The following is a 6,000-nucleotide window of genomic DNA, read 5'->3' as shown; positions in this document are numbered from 1 at the left end:
TGTAGATACATATCTCTGTTTAGAGTTAACTACATGTACAATAAACACCAGGAGCTGGGGTAATAGGACTTCGTCGTGGGCGGAACTTTCCTACGAGACTTGATAGATTGGAACAAAGCCCTTAGTCTTCGAAAGAAGACGATCTACCAACATACACATGAGGATGAAATATGTTTTAGATAAAGCTTGCAAACGTCGCCATAAATCAGCTTTCATGGCTTCCTCTACCATAACTCGATAATGAATTGGTTAGGCTAATGTGCTTGTGATAAATGGTTTATATCTTTAATCAATGTAAAATAGATATATTTCATCCTGGGATTTATAACTAGAGGTCATAAGACCAGGGTCTTTCATTCCCAGTCGAAAATATATAATTCCACGTGACATTTCCTGGTGCTGACGTCAGATACCTGCAACTGTCATATCACTTTAGGAAGTCCAGAAGCCAAGTCTCTAATGTAAAGTCATCCAGGGACTTTTCAAGCCATTTCCCCAACATCATGTCAAGAAATCCAGATGTTTTGAAATCTTCACGATCAAAATTCCGAATATTTACATTATTCGTCCCTAATATCGATGGTTCACTGCAGAGCTAGTAAGATGAACTGTTTTCTTATAATGTTAGATCTGTGATAAGGTTTCTATCTTTTGTATCTTCACTAAAACTGTGATATGTGTCATGTATTGACTGTTCTATCAAATTAATTGTAATAATGTGTGGCTTATTTTATCCATAACACAACAATGTAATCCTACACATCAATACATTATCTTTATAATATACATCACGTTCAGTTGATGTGACAACAGTGAACACGATATTCTTTTACTAGTTTAAAATTGTATTGTTAGTTTAATTATGTTAATTTGTTACCTTTAAATGACGTCATGGATATGTAATGACGTGTCGCGAGAAACCGATTACACGTGAACTATACGTGTACACTACTGTTTTGACCATGCGACTACAAAACTATGAACTCCAGAAGGTTAAACAAACACAAGACGTTAAGATTATTTATGACTATAAAATGTGGACAGTTCAAAAAATGAAAAAAAATCAACAATTATCATTTACCAAAGAAAGCTTTGAAGTTAATTGTTCAAGAAGAATTCTTGCACTGTAGGGGTATCAATGTTGTTAAGTTTTCACGATATAATCTGAAAAAGTCTATCAATGGGAGAGAAAAAAAAATGTATATGTAAATATCCTACCAGAAAAATATCCCAACCGAACTCGGCTTTCTGTTACACTTAAGCTGATCAACAAGACGAATCACATTACCTTAAACATTTTGTACTGAATTACCAATGCTGAGAGAAACGAACTTTCTTTATGTTGGAATGCTAAATTTGTATTTACATAGGTGGGAAACACAACGTTCCTGGTTCCATAAGCAAATATAGGTAGGAAGTTTTCCTATTTATGTCGACCGGACACATAGTTAGCAACTGGTTAAGGGCATAGTTAGGTATCAGGATAAGGCATAGTTAGGTACCTGGTAAAGGCATTTAGGTATCGGTTAAGGGCAAAGTTATATACCTGGTAAGTGCATATTCAGATACCGTTAAAGGGCATAGTGAGGTACCCGTTAAGGGCAAAGTTATATACATGGTAAGTGCATAGTTAGGTACCAAGTAAGGCCATAGTTATGTACGGATTAAGAGTATAGTTACAAAGTAGGTACAGCTTAAAGCATAGTTCGATAGCGGTTAAGGACATAACCATAACAATCATACTTTAATGTTTTAGGAAAACAGATACATAATCGATATCTATCTTATATGAAGTTTGTTTATTGAAATTTGTGAAGAGAAACATTCTAAATTTTCCCACGAACTATCAAAATTTAAGTATCTTAATCACTTAAGTGATAATATAAGATGTTAAATGATGACGAAAATTTTCCGTGTTTTAAAATTCTTTGATGTGTCCTTCTGTTTTATAAAACATTTGCTGTCACTGCTACCATTTCTATTTAAGTAACATTTTAAAATTAATTGCTATGATCAGATACCAACAGAAAATGGAGCCCATTCAAGATACCGCTGTTTGATTATATATAGAGAATATGCTGCTTTAATCTATACGATCATTGTTATGATACATAACATTTTTGAAGAATCTTTTATTTGATGATGTTATAGATAAATAAAGCAATGAGTTCCCGTTTGTCGCCTGTATTTCACTCGTGCGACAGAGATATATTATATCCTCATGTCTTACACTTGTAAGACAAAAGGATTCGAGTGCTAGTGAAATATATGGGACATTTTGTTTTTTCCGCATTGAAGATCTCCTATTTATATCGGTCAATTTTCCGTCGTTTATATAACAAATAATTTACGTAGACATGTTGTTTGAAGATATGTCATAAAGTGTTTGACAGGAATGAAAATTGGCGTCGTTTCCTAATACACATAAATAAATACATGTGACATATAGAAATATATGTGACATTCAATATGTTGTATCAATTGTACAAGAGTGCATGGTGTAATATACAAATAGGTAATCTACGCTTAAAACAATAACATTTAGAGGGGAGTCTCGAAAAGGCTAAACCTGTGTCGTACAATAAACTAGGCATTTAGTTATATAAGATAAAGATATCTTTAAATTAAGGAGAGATCCATATTAGCAGAAATATAATAAAATGCTTGTGATATACTCGGAAAATGTGGTTTGTCATTATTTATCGAAATAGAAACATTCCAGTTACATAGGAAAAAATATTTTTTAAACATGTACAAAATATACTCCCAACTCATTCTTATGATATCACATTAACACCATTTATAACATACTAAGAGCTAGCTATCATTACTTATATATCTAGCTGTTAAGCGATAGTTACCTGTATAATTTAGAATACATTTTGTACCTTTATAATTATGATTGAAATTGAGAGTGTAAATATAAAAAATTAAATAAATGCCAAAATATCTCCTCTGTTAAATCTTCTCACTTTTTAGATGTTTATTTTCCCCTGAGTTCATGTTTAATGTTTCCAAAAATAATCGTCCACAACTAAACGGTACGATCTAATCAGCACCTTTCTGATACAAACCATTGACATATCTATACCTACGTACAGTGACTAACCCATTAAAACATTTCCGTGTAAGATGTGAATCTCGCCCGGAGACAGATATTACAGCTTTTCTTTATTTTGTATTTGTATTGGTCTTTACTTTCTATATCAAAAACATAAGATATGCAGGTAGAAAGTAGAAACAGGACACATAATTGAAATAAGATGTTATTTCTATGATCTGAACAAGTATTAGATTAGTCAGGTAATTCGTATTGACAAACATTTGATAAAAATTTAAATGGTTATAACATATCCATCTCATAATTTCAAAGTCAATGTTCGTTCATCTATTGAATTGATATTTAAACTTAACACTGATATTAAATGATATATATTTTTTTTAGTTCCTGACTAGGTAGACAGAATAGACATTTACATTTAAAAACATATATTTAAGTTTGGCTATCCTACTTAACCACGATAAGCATCCGCAATGTAAGATTGGTGATAACTCATTTTCACATGTTACCCGGACCAACAAGTGCGAACCCCCAAGAAAAAACTTTTACGTAATAAAACACGTTTATGTAAATTTGATGACAAAATACCATAAAAAACATGTACGTGTTGGTGATAAACCTCACAGGTCTGATATGGTAATGAGGGGATGTCTGAGATTGCACCAATTCGGAAATAGTTGTGGTTTGTGAAGTGTAGTAGCGTACGGTGTTATTACAGTATCAGACAGTCAACCACTTAAAGGCGCGCTGTCCGTTGCAAAACGACAATATTACACGGATGTCATAACAAAGATATTTACTTCATCCTGTTGCTTTATTTATCTTAAAACTAAGATATTGACATCATAAAGCACTTCCTTAATTTTTTATCTTTGATATTTGAAATACAACACCGACCTCTTAACAGAATTTAGTCACCTCAGCATCACGATACCTACCTCAATCTGGCACTTTCTTTACCTAAGGACATCAATCTACCAATAGGACCAGCTATTTCATGATACTCTCCCAATCTCACAAGGAAGAAATATATTCCATAAAGGCGTTTCATCCGGTATGGACCTCATGATGGTACAGTGTCCCTCTGTAAACGATCATATTGACCTCGTTATGTCCATCTCATAACAACACCGCAATTATTAAAGGCATATTAAATCAGGTAGGGGGCATGTTTGTACTCGTCTAACCTATTGATTGTAAGGCTAAAGAACCATTAAATTGAACAAAATGTTTTGAAGCAAAATAAAAACAAAATAAATACGAATATCGTTAATGCCGAAATAAAGTTAATTATCAATAATACGGCAAAATATGTAACGTTTCAATTTTACTCTGACAATTTTCATATCTTGGCAATTATGAAGTGGTTAGAAAAATATTGCTGATGAAAATCTTAATTCTGCTGTAAACATATCAGTTAATGTCTTAACTTGCTAAATGTTAATTAAATAAAATGACAATTATGTCAACTTTCTCAAACGTATTTCTAATTGTTTAGATAATTCGTCTCTAATCAGATGGCCACTTTGATCCAAAAATCAAATGTTTGTCGTCTTGAAAAGGTGTTGTATATAACAAATATTCTAGTATTCGATGTAGCCAGCTTACCTTCTGTAACTTCATATATTCATAACAACTTAAAAACATAGTCCACCTGATTATTAATGTAAGAGACATGTTTGGAAATTGTTAAATTGACAGCGGAGCTATCCTCACATAATTCAGGAGTATACCGACAACTTAAATAACTTTATTTCATTCTCAGCATGTGCATTTGGTCATATACAGGCATTTATAAGCATGGTACAGCTTGTTTGATCACTTGATAATAGACAGATACCACGTGACATTTAAGAGATATATAAAACGACTCTAGGTACCAGTAAAACAGTGCCATGTTTGGGTGCATTTTCACTAAAATCTACACACATGTGAGAACGCTGACAAATCGCTTTTTAAAGATGAACGATAAAGAGGACTGCTTTGAGCATTTTAATTTCATGTTTTCACCTAACAGAAACATACATTTCTTTTTCATTACATTATGTTCACTGTTGCTATCACTTTAAAAATGTTCGGTCGAATCAATTTAACTCGCACAAGTAGGCGTAAAATGGTATCATCCCAATTAACATAAATAACTGGCGATATATGGTGTTGTTTACGTTATGGTAGTTTTTACATTAGTGATATCGTACGTAGGATGATACAGCAGAATGTTAAACTCGTCTTCTAACGACTCTGTTGTGTATATTGTATATCACAGTCATTATAATATCCTTTGTTACCAAGACATCAAATCACTCGGCCTTGTAAGTATAGTAGAGTGAGGTCTCGCCAGGACGAAAAGTATAATATAGATAGATAATCAACAAGGTCAACTTGGGATATTTTTACCGTGACCTTCTACAAAGTGCAAGATGAATTTCACATTTTCGACAAAGTTGAAAGGGTGTATAGCCATAGATAGCCGTGGAATTTACTACAACACGAGATTCCTGACCACTATCACATAATCTACAGTACCTTTGATATAACACTACTGTCATAATGAAGTGGAAAATCTATGTTTTTGGGAAGTTGTTGCAGTGATCTATGATTTCAGCTGATTTCTAGTCTTAAAATGTGTGAAGTAGATAAAACAAAAGGTACTATAACACGCAAATCTGAACTCAATGACGCAGCACGACATCGGGAGGTAAGAATGCTGAACTCAGAGGCGCAAGATACTGCTAGAGACCATACACGATGAAGGATTGTTCGAAAGTCTCACAAGCGAATAGCACCTTTAAAACAGAAATATGCCTTTTAGCCAAAACACATATTTGATTTGCCGACAGGGTAAACTTTAACCTACAGGGCACTTCACTCACTTACGGAAATAAGAATGAACAATAAGTAGTTCACGATATCTGAAAAATAAATTGATTCTTATTTGA

Source organism: Ylistrum balloti, unplaced genomic scaffold (assembly GCF_031769215.1).
Source record: "Ylistrum balloti isolate Yb309-2 unplaced genomic scaffold, AGI_CSIRO_Ybal_v1 Utg370114, whole genome shotgun sequence".
NCBI classification, from domain to species: Eukaryota; Metazoa; Mollusca; class Bivalvia; order Pectinida; family Pectinidae; genus Ylistrum; species Ylistrum balloti.
This window is presented reverse-complemented; position numbering follows the sequence as displayed.